Source organism: Lepidochelys kempii, chromosome 6, assembly GCF_965140265.1.
Source record: "Lepidochelys kempii isolate rLepKem1 chromosome 6, rLepKem1.hap2, whole genome shotgun sequence".
Taxonomy (NCBI): Eukaryota; Metazoa; Chordata; order Testudines; family Cheloniidae; genus Lepidochelys; species Lepidochelys kempii.
The window spans coordinates 109,853,286-109,869,832 of NC_133261.1; the positions used below are offsets into that span (position 1 = coordinate 109,853,286).

The 16,547-nt window shown below is 39.2% G+C and overlaps 1 protein-coding gene across 3 annotated transcripts in view; it reads left to right on the forward strand.

Annotated features, from left to right (window-relative positions):
• The window catches only part of EML1 (EMAP like 1), a 200,070-nt gene that overhangs the window by 65,800 nt on the left and 117,723 nt on the right, over positions 1 to 16,547 (forward strand). The window contains exon 1 of one of the 3 annotated variants that reach the window (XM_073349636.1): positions 41 to 246. The exons of the other annotated variants lie outside the window; for them this stretch is intronic. The gene's annotated coding sequence lies outside the window, so the exon portion shown is untranslated. Of the gene's footprint in view, positions 1 to 40; positions 247 to 16,547 lie in introns of those variants that run through there. 3 annotated transcript variants of the gene reach the window in all.

A 16,547-nucleotide genomic window follows, 5' to 3' on the forward strand; every position in this document is an offset into this window, starting at 1 on the left:
CACATCACAATACACTATGCACAAATGCATAACTGGCACTGCTTGATGCTTTTATTGTTAGTCTTATAAGAAGTACAAAATTGAATAGGACATAGATACTAAACTATCTCACCTCTTATCCCTAGAGCCATTTCTTCCAGGAGTACATTTTGAGTTCACATGGAGAAGCTTGCAATGTTTGTATTACCTTTGTAGATCAGTGGAAGACTTCATTCAGTAGCTAGAGCTGCTAATCTTGTATCTTCAGTGAGTGTTAATTTAATACCTGATAATAAAAAATGTTAATGCATGAAACGTCATCCTTTTCTTTGGTATTTTCCTTTCATCTGTTTTATTGCCCTTTTAAATGAAAGCAACAGAGAATCTATCTTTTGATACCTCAGTGTTTGTACCACAGAATTTTGAGGATGTGTGGAATATCAGATAATTTTTAATCAAACATTTATGCTCACTTAGTGAAATTCACTGCAGTGTGGAGAGCCACACAAAGCCCTTGTGCATCACATATCTACCATGCTGAGGGCTTAATGGGGTGAAAGCAGTACAGAGAACCTCGTATGTACACTGAACTAGGGTGAATTTTACTTACAAACATTACCCAGGTTTCTTCTGAAGTAACACTGTATTAAGTGCGGCCCGATAAAACACTATCTAGCTTTAATTTCAGGAACAGACTTCTTTTCCCCCCATTTTTTGTTGCATGTAACAGTTTATTTTTTGAGGTCACAGACCACTTTGTAATTGCTGATTGATTCACAGAAGAACTGGAGAAAGTTTTAAAAATAGCATCTATGGACTATTATAAATTATGCAATTTCCCTCCCCCCAAAAAAGTATTCATAAACCCATAATATTATACATTTGTTAATGTGGTAAATGTCTGTGGAATACAGTTGTATTATATATATATATATATATATATATATATATATATATATATATATATATATATATATATATATATATATATATACACACACATACACACACATTAGGGCTGTCAAGCAATTAAAAAAATTAATCACGATTAATCGCACTGTTAAACAATAATAGAATACCATTTATTTAAATATTTTTGGATGTTTTCTACATTTTCAAATATATTGATTTCAGTTACAACACAGAATACAAAGTATACAGTGCTCACTTTATATTTATTTTTGATTACAAATATTTGCACTGTAAAAACCAAAAGAAATAGCATTTTTCAATTCCCCCATTACAAGTACTATGGTGCAATCTCTTTATCATGAAAGTTGAACTTACAAATGTAGAATTATATATACAAAAATAACTGCATTAGAAACAAAACAATGTAAAACTGTAGAGCCTATAAGTCCACTCAGTCCTACTTCTTGTTCAGCCAATCACTCAGACAAACAAGTGTGTTCACACTTGTGGGAGATAATGCTGCCCGCTTCTTGTTTACAGTGTCACCTGAAAGTCAGAATAGGTGTTCACATGACACTTTTGTAGCTGGCATCACAAGATATTTACATGCCAGATGTGCTAAGGATTCATATGTCCCTTCATGTTTCAACCACCATTCCAGAGGACATGTGTCCATGCTGATGACAGGTTCTGCTCGATAATGATCCAGAGGAGTATGGACTGATGAATGTTCTTTTTCATCATCTGAGTCAGATTCCACCAGCAGAAGGTTGTTTTTCTTTTTTGAGGTTCAGGTTCTGTAGTTTCTGCATCAGAGTATTGCTCTTTTAAGACTTCTGAAAGCATGCGCCACACCTAGTGCCTCTCAGATTTTGGAAGGCACTTCAGATTCTTAAACCTTGGGTCGAATGCTGTATCTTTAGAAATTTCACATTGGTAATGTCTCTGCATTTTGTCAAATCTGCAATGAAAGTATTCTTAGAACAACTTGTGCTGGGTCATCATCCGAGACTGATATTACATGAAATATATGGTAGAATACGGGTAAAACAGAGCAGGAGACATACAATTCTTTCCCAAGGAATTCAGTCACAAATTTAATTAACATGTTATTTTTTCAACAAGTGTCATCAGTATGGAAGCATGTCCTCTGGAATGGTGGCCGACGCATGAAGGGGCATACGAATGTTTAGCATATCTGGCACGTAAATACCTTGCAACGCCAGCTACAAAAGTGCCATGCGAACGCCTGTTCTCACTTTCAGGTGACATTGTAATTAAGAAGCAGGCAGCATTATCTCCCATAAATGTAAACAAACTTGTTTTTCTTAGCGATTGGCTGAACAAGAAGTTGGACTTAATGGACTTGTACGCTCCAAAGTTTTACATTGTTTTGTTTTTGAGTGCAGTCATGTAACAAAAAAAAAATCTACATTTGTAAGTTGCACTTTCATGATAAAGAGAATGCACTACAATACTTGTGTGAGGTGAATTGAAAAATACTATTTCTTTTATCATTTTTACAGTGCAAACATTTGTAACAAAAATATGTAAAATGTACACTTTGTATTATGCATTGTAATTAAAATCAATACATTTGAAAATTTAGAAAAACATCCAAAAATATTTAATAAATTTCAATTGGTATTCTATTGTTTAACAGTGCGATTAAAGCTACAATTAATCAAGATTAATTTTTTTGAGTTAATCACATGAGTTAACTGCGATTAATCAACAGCCCTAATATATATAGTGTTAATTCCAATTTGTTACAATTTAATTAAACAGAAGTTATTTTAATCCATGTTTTAATACTGTATTGGCTAAAAAAAATACAGCATAAGGGAGAATTCCGCAATAATAGACAATCATCATTAGGAAATCTTTGTCAGTGTGGATAATATGAAGTGAAACCATCAGTATTAAGTATTTTATCATAAATAAAACAACAGTCAGAATTGTAAATTAAATCATTGGGCTCTCACTAGGAAATCATGTTTTATCTGATCATCAAAGAGTTGTTTAAAAATTAGTGGTACTTTACAATGCTGATAAAATGTGTTTTAATTTCTAATTAAGTATACCAAAATTCATTTTTGTGCTGAAGTCTAAACTACATGCAGATAATTTAAAATGTATTTAAAAATTTCTTTAGAAGTAAATTATTAAACCATTAAGTCAAACAATTCTATATTATTAAGTCTTAATAAGTTTTATTATGATTTTTTTCTCCTGGAAGTTTAAGGTGAAATATGTCAAGTTGATGTTGCAGTTGCTTTTCTGTCACTGGGAACTTTGGTAGGCCATAGTGGAAAGTTTTTACTTTTCATCTTTATGGGTGTAGGATAAGGTTGGGGGGGAATAAATAGGGAACTTGTCTACAATACTCTATTTAGAGTTATTTGCAATGGACACAATAATCATGTCAATAGAAGCGACTGAAAGTTTATAGAAGGGGACAAACTTTGGCTCAGTCAGCCTGTCCATCCTCCATGAAACTAAATTTAAAATGCTCATCCATTACATGATTAAAATGTGGAAGTAGCTTCCTGGGGATTTTTAGGGAGATGGGGTGGGGATAATGATACGTTAGCATGATTTCGCTGAATTAGTTATTTGGAAAGTAATTAAGTGAGATTTCCCCACACTCCATTACTTTCAATGTGTGAAATCTGACATGGTCCATCATTTTCTTGTCTTCCCTTGAAAATGACCTATGATTGAATAAATATAATCTGCTTGTACTAAAATTTGTATCAGAAATCTCTAGTAATTGCCTTATAGAGTTTTAAATCTGAAATAAACATCTGGTGTTAATGTACAATTTGCATTCATTAACAGTATAGCTACTAATAGTAAGGCACTGAGCGATGACCTCCTGAGGTCCCTTCCAACCCTGATATTCTATGATTCTGTGATTCCATGATACTCTAGTTGCTTGGAAAATTATGTAAACCTCTTGTGGGCAAGAAGGAAATCAAATATTTTTTTATTTTTAATTATACCTTTATAATCCAGCAGAATCCACTCTTTCATATTGCACATGCCATCTTACACTTAATAGTGTTAAAGCTGCCTGATAATCATATTATGCATTTGAAATATTGTCTTCAGCATTCTCTAGAGCAAAGTTCTCAGAAGCTTAGGTTTCTAAAATTGGAGCTAAATCCTGCATGGGTGAAAATAGGCACATTTGTAGGTGCAAATAGAACAAGGATGTCTATGATCACTATACCTAGAGCAGGTAAAAAAGTAAAAAAAAAAATCAGGAATATCTTTGTAAAATTATTTTATTTTACTGAAACTTGAAAAATTTCAATCAGCCTAATTTTGCCGAACCACACTGAAAAAACTTGAAATCTCCAGCTGTAGTTTTTTTAACAGGGATTAGATGACAGAAGTATGAGCAGTAAGAAGTCAAGACTGGAAATTACCTGAGGCTGTAGGAGGTTCTGCTGCTCCTGTCAAGAGCGTTATTGGAAGCATATTGTTTTTACAAACAGCAAGCAAAACTACAGTTCTAAAACTTGAGAAATGCTGATAGTTTTTGCTAAATATAGTATTAAATATAGTAGTATTACCCCTGTCCCCCCTCCCCTCCCCCGAAAATGGTTTAAACTATATAGGCCTATTATTAGCTAATGAGAAATCCTCACTGATAAACCCCCAAATTCAGATGCTACTTTGAATATTTTCTGCAAAGCTTTTTGGATGGCACCAAAAATCTTTTTGGATGGCAGTTTTCTGAAGACTCCATTGCAGGGGCCAAAAGGTGGGTCTTCTGACTCTTCCTTCCAACCCTGAACTGGTGACACAGTTCAAAGTAAATTACGTGGCATTTCCCTATCCGTTGTAATCCAGATTACACTGAACACCAGAGAGGGAAAGTGCATGATGGCCTGTTGGAGGTAGCTGGGGTTAGGGTCTGGCTAGCTTGCTGAAGTTCAGACTAGTCTTTATTTGAAACTTGCTGAAGTTCAGACTAGTTTTTATTAGAAACAGTCTCTCCATCCCTAGTTGTTACACACTGCTGTATATCTGCATTATATTTTTCCAAAGATAGACCAAAATTATAGGTCATTGACAGCTGTGGGTGCTAAACTCATCTGAAAAATCAGACCACTTTGATTTAGGTCCCAAAACACAGATTCAGAAACCTAAATTAAGGCACCCAAGTTCATACATTTTGTTCATACCTATGTCCAACTACAGTTAAATCAACTTTAAAAAAAAGGTTTTGTGTAAGAAAAGTCTCTCTTCTGATCCAAAGGTAACATACTGAAAACATTTATATATATGTTTATATATATGGTCCTATTAAAGTCAGTGGGACTTTTGCCATTGACTTCAGTACAGTTAGGACTTCACTCTCTGAAGTCAGTTGCAAAACTCCCTCTTACTTCAATACGGCCAGGATTTCAGCCAGAACTCTGTGCTTTAACTAATGTATACTTAATATACACAAGTAATCTGGAGGAAGTATTCACTTACTCTCCTAAGCAGCTGATATGTATCATCCCAGAAGTGACTGTATTTCAATAGAGGATGTGGTAATCTTCATTGTGTGAAGTTATTTTTATAAACTGTTTTGGGATTCTTTTTGGATGAACAGTTTTATACATACTATTATTTATTATTTTTAAGTTAAATACTTATGTAAACATGTGTAGGATTGGAGACCTTACTGAGTAATGCTTGATAATGCAAGCTCCCTCAACTCACACTGAAGTTAATCTAATGAGATGGTCAGCACCTCAGAAGATTGAGCCCGAATTTTCTGATTCAGGAAAGCACTTTAGAATGTGTTTAAATGTTGTCCTGAATAGGGATACTTTCTGGAATCAGTAAATTTATGAGCAAAAAAGTTTAAAAGAAAAAACAAAGGACAGTACATCACAAAGTGTACTTGATTTTATTTTGTTAGTTGTCATTCATCTTAATTTATTTATATTTTTACATTCTTTATATTCTGCATTATATTTGTAAAAATACTAAAATCTTATTAATGAGACCCTTCTAGCCCCTACAGTAGTCTGGTTTTGTGATTCCTGTTATATCTTTAATGAGAGGTGAGGAGAGACCACCAATCTTTTTATGTAGATTATACATTTTGTGGTATTGCAGATATGGATTTTTGAGGCTGCGCTGTATATTTTTCTTGAGAAGAGACCGTTAGTAATGTTAACAAGTCAGTTAAGGACTCAGGTTGCACTTGATCAGCAGTTTTATAGTTTTATCAAAATTATTTTTCAATAATCCCACTGCAGATACTGAAGATGGAAAATTCATGATGAAAAATTGATTAGCTCTGGATTCCTTGAGAGCAAAGACCAGTGGGTTACACTGAATTAAGCCCCATTCCTGCAACATGTAGTACGTGGACACATGGCTGCATTTGTGCCTTGCCCCAGTAATTTTAATGTCCATAGCAGTCTGCCTGCCTGCTGCCCATTGCAGGATTGAGGCCTTATTATATAGCTCGTTACTATCACTGTTTCTAAGGCAGTATAAAGTTATTTCTGTTCTTGCAATATGGTTGATTGCCATCAATGATAATGGAGTATGCTTTTACTTCACTTTATATGTCAAGGAAATGTCTAAAAGAATGTAATATATAACATTATTAGAAGAAAACTTTCTCAGGTTTCTTTCAATAAATTGCATATTTTTTTGGTGTTAGGAAAAATAGGTTAAAACACTAGATTGCTTTCTCATTTCCTTTACTAGCACACATTTTCAACTGAATATGTCAAATGTTATGTTAAAATATAACATGGGACTAAATGTTCACTTATGGATTTAAAAAATATGTCTATAGTTCATGTTACTCAAGTGCTTTATAGTTACAATTCAGTAATTTGTGTTAAAAGTAGAAGAAGAAAGTTTAATTCATCTAGGCTCTCACAAAGGATATTGTGGTATGGCGACTGTGCCTTTAAGGACTGAGCTTCCCAGATAGTCTGGGCAGGGCAGTATGAAGATCCTATTATGCACAGCCAGTTGGAACAGAACAAGCCAGATTTCCTGCAAGCTCCTTAAGCACTGAGTGATAACTGAACATCACAGATAAATATTTACATTTAATTGCTTTGTATTGTGTTCATGGCTTTAAGGATATTTTAAATCCTTAGTGATAGCCTGTTTTATCTGAATATCAACTCCAATATGTCATGCCACTAGTGAAGCAGCAGATATGACAGAGGGAATGGGAATGCCAGAGTGAACAGGAACGAGTGAATAACTGCCCATACCCTATCTGTAATTTCTGGGTAAGGACTAGAACTATGGTTAGCAACCACTTACTTTAAGAGATAGGCTTAGAATTAAGGATGTGGTTCATTCATGTTGAAGGAGTGTGGGGGAGTACATTCCACTGGCCCTATTTCATGTTTTTTGTAGGGCAAGACTGGGAAAAGAAAAATTGTTGTTTGCACATAGCTGTCTCTGGTTTGGTAAAGTTTGCCTTATCTCTGTTTAACACACATTTGAATAAAAATCAGTTTATACATTTTTGTAAAGCACTTTGAAGATGAAAAACACCACAGGAGAGAGTTTTTGTGTCTGAGTATGGATTAAATAAAACACCACCACAGATCAGGGAGGATGGCTGAAGGATATGAAAGAGGATAGACTGCCTCCTTCACATGTTAGGAGATGGGAAAGTGTGTAGGGCTGCTGAGGGTAAGGGGGTAAGCTACCTACAATTGTGGGAGCCTAAAGATTGGGTGGCAACATGGAGCTGGGGAGAATGGTTATATTGAGGGAAAAGAGAAGTTTGAGACATCCAAATGAGTGTGTGGAGCAATGGGGAAGACATGCAGCCACTATTGACTGTTTTCATGCCGTAAAAGTAGAAGAGTGGTTCAGCAGTAACCAATTCCATGGATGAGATGTGTGTGTTCTGCACTTGCAAATTCTAAACCTGGGCTTCTCTAGCTGAAGCACCCTACTGAATACAGCTGACATAGTGAGTGAGGACAGCGATATAGCTGGGTCATAGCCCATTTAGGGATTTAAAGGTGAAGACCTGCTCCTTGAAGTGGATTCTGTTTTGGTCTCAAAAATCTCTTGAGCTAGAGGGACTCAGCAAATAAGGATCCTAAGCAAGAGAAAGCACCTGTCTAGTCTAATCCTATAGAATCTAAATGAGTGGAGTGAATAAAGCCAGCTAAAGTGGCTACATTGACTCCTTCAAGGCTTTTGCAAAAAGAAAAGGAGTACTTGTGACACCTTAGAGACTAACAAATTTATTTGAGCATAAGCTTTCATGAGCTACAGCTCACTTCATCGGATGCATTCAGCTCACTTCATCGGATGCATTCAGTGGACTGAATGCATCCGATGGAGTGAGCTGTAGCTCATGAAAGTTTATGCTCAAATAAATTTGTTAGTCTTAGTCTCTAAGGTGCCACAACTACTCCTTTTCTTTTTGTGAATACAGACTAACACGGCTGCTACTCTGAAACCTTCAAGGCTTTGTAGGCTTTGTCATATTTGACAGATAAATCCAGAAACAATCTCTTTGGCTGCAAAACTGCCAACCCAGGCATTTATGGCTCAGAAGGGGGTGGGTATGTGTATATAGAGTGAGATGGGTGTACATTAGTTTTTTCCCCTTACTATATTTATTTTTGTATGAATTTAAATTTTTTAAATAAATGCTTACCCTCAGGAGCTTTTGTTGTCTGCTGAACTTGGCAGCTTCATCTTTAGCTTGAGTCTCTAGGCATGTTCAATATGAAGTCTTTGAAGTAGCTGCGGCCTGGCTGAAGCTGCTCTCAAGAAGGGGGTGGGGAAGGACAATAAAATACACACTTTTATCACTTTTTTCTCTGCAGCATGTTTTGAGCCATGCAGCTATGTCAAAGAATTCGCACAAAACACCATTTGACATTGACTATATGCCAGTTTCAGCAGACACCAAAGGTCTTAGAGTCCTAAAGAACCTGGGGCCTCAAGTGGTTTCATTTTAAGTGGATTACAGTCAACAGAAAAATAGAACCATTATAGAATTTGTCAAGTCTTAAAACATTAACCAACTGCAGTTTTAAAAGTGGAATGCCACACTCCAGAGAGAGGCAATATGGTCTAATGAATTGAACAGAGTCTAGGAGGCAGAGACTTTAGAATGCTCATCCTGACTGTTTGGCCCTGGGCAGGTTACTTAGGCTTTTTCTGTTTAGTTTTTCCCTCTGCAAAACGGGATAGTGTTACCTACATCACACGGGTGTTGTGGAGATTAATTAAATATATGTAAAGTGTAGTACGTTGTAAATATTCAATCTAATTACTACTCCATGTTACAGGGTTATGAGATTTACAATCTGCTGCTTGAGGCTCATGATTTTTGAGGTCATGTTTTACCATTTCATCTGAGGCATGTGTCTGTCTCAGCAACTGAATGTTGTTGCATGATTCCTCACAGAGAACACACATGTTGGAATTGATCGTTGGTCTTAGAATTAAATTGAATGATTTGGTTCAGCTTAGAGCTCTGAAGATCCTCTTCTTCAGAGTATAAGAGTTTGTTTCTCAGTCCTCACTTGACCTGATGTTCAACAGAGTGAAATTTTATTTAGTGAAATATAGTTGTTTTCCATTGGTTTAACCTAATTCTACAGTGTCTCCATTTTCATAACAGCACCTGTACATGATGAAAGTCTTGCCATGACTGGAACCTTAATTGCTTCTGTTACTACTATAAATTTGTTTTGGAGAACAGGGTAGTTGATCTGCTGATTCTAGTTGCAGGTTACCATAATATCTTCTAATGATCTTTTCTTCAACTTGCTAAATATTTATTCACTTCTTTTTACAAAGTATAGCATTCCTTCCTATTGAAATAAACTTGTAAACCTATACAATAAAACTTAAACCATTCTCTATATTAGAAAGTGACATTTTGCAGAAACTGAAATTCAGTAGGATCTCTTGACATGCAAATTTAGATGGTGATGTAAAGTCAAAATCATCCCAAGGAAGATTGCATCCAAGGCTGCATCCAAGGAACAGTCTTAGAGTAATTTAACTGCCTCTGGAGCTATAAAACGTGGGATGTTCTTGGACCTTTTGTAGGCTCTTACAGCCACAGATGCAAATTCACACTGAACAAAGCAGTATTCTAAAAATGACATTTTCCAGCAATGTTGAACTGCTGATTATTTTTACATGTCAAAGCTTGTGGATTATAAAAAAGTCATTGTTCGGAGGCTTCATCATGGTACGAAGTAGGTTGTAAAAAGACAACCTGTGATGGCTGCCAGGGCCCTAAATGTAGTCAATATGTAAAGTTGTGTGTAGTGTTTAATTTTCCTTATCCCAGCATTTTCTCACTCATAACCAGCCCTTACTATAATGAATGTGTGTGCACAAAATGGAGGGTATAATTTAAAAAGGAATCAGGTTTGTTTCAATCAACCCAAAAGGAGTTCTAAACAGGCCAGTAAGTGATTGGATCTTATTATAGTGATGGGGCAGTGCTACTCTAGTTAAGGTTGTGTCACAACTTCTGTTTAAGGTTGACCTCTCTACCTTTCCTCTAAAATCAATGTGATGAGATGAATTCTTACGAAATTTTGTGTGCCTTTGCCGGATGCAGGGTAGAGTCATTTGACATAGGGGTTGTGGAAATGCAAGCTCTGAAAAAATAGCAAAGTTTCAAAATTTCTAGGCGTTTTGTGCATGCGTTTATGTGTGTGTGTGTGTGTGCATGCATGCTCCCGCAAAGCTAGAGATAAAACCATTGCTGTAATGCAAGTCAAAATGCTCTTAATCTGTCAAGTTTTACTCAAGGTAGTGCATGGCACCCGCTAAATATTTGGGGGACCCAAACTGAGAACAATATGTAAGAAAAAGTATATTTTTACAGTACATGTGCCAATACAGAAAAACGGCTAAAGGATTTCCATTCTCACCACTTTATATGCTTCAATGCTCAAATATTGTAAGTCCCCTAAAATCTGACTGGTTACATGGATTGCTTTGAAATTTAGTGTGTCTCATGGAGATGTGGGGTAGTATTAATGATCCAAATTTGGGGTCCTTCACCCAAGGGGTTCTTGAGTTATAGGCCCCCCAAATCCTACTGAGGAAAATAGAAAGGAGCATAAATTCTGACAAGTGTAAAAGTATAATTTGGCAAGCCAAAAAAGACTCTGAAGCTGCTAGCAAAAGACACAGAAACTAATAGTAATTTTTTAAAAAAGCATATCAGAAGCAGGAAGCCTGCCAAACAAACACTGGCGCCACTCGGTGATCAGGGTACTAAAGGAGCACTCAAGGAAGACAAGGCTGTTGCAAAGAAGCTAAATGAATTATTTGAATTGGTCTTCACTGCAGGGGATGTGAGGGAGATTCCCACACCTGAGCCATTCTTTAAAGTGACAGAATCTGAGGAGTGGTCCCAGATTAAGGTGTCAGTAGAGGAGGTTTTGGAACAAATTGATAAAGTAAACAGTAATAAGTCACCAGCAACTGATGGTATGCACGCAAGTGTTCTGCAGGAATTCAAATATGAAATTACAGAACTACTGACTAATCAGTCTTTGTACCAGATGGCTAGAAGATAGCTAATGTAACACCGATTTTTAAAAAAAGGATCCAGAGGTAATCCTGACAATTACAGGTCAGTAAACCTAATTTAAGTACCAGACAAATTGACTGAAATTTAGTAAAGAGCAGAATTATCAGACACATAGATGAACACAATATGTTGGGAAGAGTCAACATAGCTTTTGTGAAGGGAAATCATGCCTCACCAATCTATTAGAGCCAGTTGGTCTATTGTACCTGGTCTTCTAGAAAGCCTTTGACAAGGTCCCGCATTAAAGGCTAAAGTAGAGTTATCTGTCATGGGATAAGGGGAAGGTCCTCTCATAGATCAGTGACTGGCTAAAACAGAAAACAAAGAGTAGGCATAGCCGGTCAGTTTTCACAATGGAAAGAGGTAAATAGCAGGGTCCCGCAAGGTTCTGTACTGGGACCTGTGATGTTCAGCATATTCATAAATAAGACTATTATGTCATGGAAGTCACAGAATCTGTGATCTTTGTGTCATTTTCTGCTTCAGCAGCGGGCCTGAAGCTTTCAGCCGGTAAGGGAACCCAGAGCAGGTAGCAGGAGGATCCAGAGCTCCGAGCCACGGTTGGGGGGGCCCCTACAGCTCCCAGCTGCCCCGGGCGGCAGGGAGACCCGGAGCTCTGAGCCAACAGCCCCAGAGCTCTGAGCTGCTGCAGTGGCAGGGGCACCCCAGAGCTATCAGCTACAGTGGCAATGGATGCTGGACACCCTCCCGCTGGAACCCGAACTCCAAAACCTCTCCCACACGCCAACCCCCTACCCCAACCCTGAGCCCCCTCCTGTACCCAAACTCCCTCCTGCACACCAACCCCCTGCCCCGAGCCTTCTCCTGCACCCAAACTCCCGCCCAGAGCCCGCACTCCCTCCCGTGCCCCAACCCCCTGTCCCCGCCCGAGCCCCCACCTGCACCTAAACTCCCTCCTGGAGCCTGCACCCCAAACCTCTTCCTGTGCCCCAACCCCCTGTCCCAGCTCAGAACTCTTCCCGCACTCCGAATGCCTCAGCCCCAGCGCAGAGCCTCCTCCTATACTCCAAACCCCTCATCCCCGGCCCCATCCCAGAGCCTGCATGCCCCGCCAGAGGCCTCACCCCCCCTTCACCCCAACTCCCTGCCCCATCCTGGATTCCCCCTCCTGCACCCTGAACCCTCATTTCTGCCCCCACCCCAGAGCCTGCACCCCAGCCCAGAGCCTGTACCCTCTATGACACTCCAACCTCCTGCCTCAGCCTGGAGCCTCCTCCCACACTCCGAATCCCCCAGCCCTGAGCCTCCTCCTGCACCTCAAACCCCTGATCCCCAACCCAGAAGCCGCACCCTCAGCCCAGAGCCCGTACTCCCTCACACATCCCAACCCCCTGCCTCATCCCAGAGCCCCCTCCCACACTCCAAAGCCCTCAGTCCCACCCCACAGCCCAGAGCTCCCTCCTGCACCCCAAACCTCTCATCCCTGGTCCCACCCCAGAGCCCGCACCCTCAGCTGACACCCTCATTCCCTCTGGCACCCCAATCCTCTGCTCGAGCCTGGTGAAAATGAGCGAGTGAATGAGGGAGAGGGAGAGTGAGCGACAGAGGGAGGGGGGATGGAGTAAGTGGGGGCTGAGTGTTGGGGAATAGGGGGGGCAAGGGTGTTCAGTTTTGTGCAATTAGAAAATTGGCACTCCTAGTTTCTGTGAATTTTTGTTTATTGCCCATGATCTGTCCGTGATTTTTACTAAAAATAAGCGTGACAAAATCTTAACTTTATTCATAAATGATCTGGAAAAGGGGGTAAACAGTGATATGGCCAAGTTTGCAGACAACACTAAATTACTCAAGATAGCTAAGTCCAAATTTGATTGAAAGAATTACAAAGGGATCTCACTAAACTTAGTTATGGGCAAAAAATGGCGAATGAAATTCAGTGTCGATAAGTGCAAAGTAATGCTGATTGGAAAAAATAATCCCAGCTATACATACAAAATGATGGGGTCTAAATTAGCTATTACCACTCAAGAAAGAGATCTTGGAGTTATCCTGGAAAATTCTCTGAAAACATCTCAGTGTGCAGCAGCAGTCAAAAACTAACAGAATGTTAGAAACCATTAGGAAAGGCATAGATAATGAAACAGAAAAAAATGTAATGTCACTATATAAATCCCTGGGACACCTCCACCTTGAATGCTGTGTGCAGTTCTGGTTGCCCCATCGCAACAAAGATGTATGAAAATTGGAAAAGGTACAGAGAAGGGCAACAAAAATGATTAGGGCTATGGAACATCTTCCATACAAGGAGAGATCAAAAAGATTGGGACTGTTCATTATAGAAAAGAGGCGACTAAGGGGGGTTATGATAGATGTCTATAAAATCATGAATGTTGAGAAAATGAATAGGGACGTGTTATTTACGCCTTCACATAATAGAAGAACCAGAGGTCACACAGTGAAATTAATAGGCAGCAAGTTTAAAACAAGCATAAGGAAGTACTTCTTGACACAACGCACAGTCAACCTGTGGAATTCGTTGCTAGGAGATGTGAAGGCCAAAAGTATAACTGGGTTCAACAGAGAATTAAGTTCTTGGAGGATAGGTCCATCAATAGCTATAAGCCAAGATGGTCAGTGATGCAACCCCATTCTCTGGGTATTCCTAAACCTCTGACTGCCAGAAGCTAGGTTTGGATGACAGGGAATGAATCACTCAATAATTGCTTTGTTCTGTTCATTCTCTCTGAAGCATCTGGCTCTGGCCACTGTCAGAAGACAGGATCCTGGGCTAGATGGACCATTGGTCTGACCCAGCATGGCCATTCTTATGTTCTTATTTTCTTATGATTTCCTTCTGCTGCCTTCTAATGTTAAATGGAGAGACACTAATGATCAGGTGAATCACACACCTCATTGAGAGTTATGGCTGTGAGCTCACCCTTCGGATAATGCAACTATGAATAAATTAATTAGAAGCCCCTAAGACAAAAGGGTTTTGGACTGAGTGGCTGGAGGTTGCTACAGTTTGTGAGTCATACGTGGCAAATTTATTTTGGGGGAATGTAATGGAAGTATTTTGGGGACTGGTAAATGCTTCTTGGGAGGGGAAGGGCATTAGGGGTGGGGGAACAGGGGAATGCCAGGAAATGGGGTTGGGGAAGAAGGCAGGGGATAAATGAGGAGGCATTGTAGGGGACAGGAAAGGTTGGGGCTCTGTGGTGCAGATGGATGTGTAGATGAGCCATTTCCCTTCATAGTCTCTCTATCCTTCCTGTCTAAGGAATGATGCTCCTAAATGTTCTAAAATTCACATGCTTATTTGGATTTTCTTGATATTTGCTATGCCTCATGGGAGTGAAGAGTAGAAGTGGTGACCCAAATATGGTGTCATTTGGAACAGGGGTTCTGGAGATATAAGGTCTGAAAAAATAGCTGTTCTCCAAAAAGTTTCTGGGTGAGGTTTCTTTTGCACAGAGCTAGAGGTGAAACTGTTGCTGTGATGGGGGTCAAAATGGTCTCAATCTGTCAAGATTTATCCAAGGTAGTGCATGGCACATACGAAGTATTTGAGGGACCCAAATTGTGAACAGTATTTAGGAACATGTGCTCTTCTTCGTTTACATAGATGTACAGTTTGGAAAGATTATTTTGGCCATGTGCCACTAAAGAAAAAAACTGTGAGACTAATTCTATGCAGCCTCTTTATGATTGTCTGATAGTTTGAGGGAATGTACCAACACCATTGCCTTGGTGAATGCCCTGCCACCAGTGCTTCTAGTCCAACCATTTGTATACTTGTGCAATAAAGATTTAATAACTCATGTTGCTTGCTACAAGTTGTCTCTGTTATATTTTGTGTTTTTATTTTATGGGGAGGTTTACTATGAACACAGCAGAATAGTGAGCAGACAGTCTAACCACAATTTTTGTTATATCAAGTGAGGAGGAGCTGGAGAGAGAGACCACTTTTTGTGTGGGTCTTGCAACTGTGGAGGCGGCAGGAAATAAGAATGGGTTGTAGGCAAGGCTTGGATTGGTTGTTTGAGAAAATCTGTATTTTACTAGCTCCTGGGGGAGATGTGGAGGGGGGGAGTGGCTACGTCCTGATCTTGGGGCAAGTTAATGTGGTGTTTCCAACGTCACACAGCATGGAGATTTGGACCTGACAGTGCAGGTACCTTGGCTGCTGAGGGAAAAGAAATATGCGCGCTTCCAGGGTTGCCAACTTGTGGATTCTGGGAAATTCCTGTGTCAGTGTTACAGAAGTTTTCAGGAGAACTTGGAGTACACCATGACATGGGGATTACTAACTATAGGCTGATTTTGGTGGAGAGAGGTAGCCTGCATAGGCATCATGTTTTGCCCACTCTGCAGGACCCAACAAGTAGCTTAAGAGGTTGTGATCTATCAGAAGTTATTCACTTGGGCAAAAATGATCTGTGCCTTTGTCAGAGTTGTACACCAGGAATATGTATGAGAGCAGATTCAAACCGCATCAGAGATTTGTGTCCAGAAACTATGTTGTTTCTCTCTGCCTTGGCTGAGCATCTGAATAATTGTTACAGGAACAATATGAAAGCTATTAATAAGTGTTGAAAAAACATGAATCAGGAAATTAGAAGGTTCATGGTCGACCAGAAAATGTGTATTGTGTGATATAGAAACATTACAAACTCTGACTCCTCACTGTTTCTTAGAGATTGGGTATATCTTTTGGACAGGGGTCAGATGATCTTTTTCTCAAACATAAAACTGTCAGTATTTTGGAACAGAAACCCTGTCTTGGATTTTTCTTGCCAGCCTGCCACAAATTACACCCTCCAACCATTCTGAAATACGACCAGCATCACCATTTCGCTGTAACACAGTAGTCCTTCACTCCAGGCACTGCGTTTGAGTCTGGCTATAGGAGGGTGAGAAATAGTGGCAACAGAAACATTTTTAAACCAGGGAATGAGGATTTTGGGAGATGCCTTCCCTGCTTGTGGTTGTGGAGAGGTCGGAGTACTAACTCCTATCAAAAATATATATTTCCTGTTCAACGAATTAGAAAATTTAATGGCAAAAAACTACGTTAACACAGAGTTAAGGTTGCTTGGAGTAAGTAATCCCC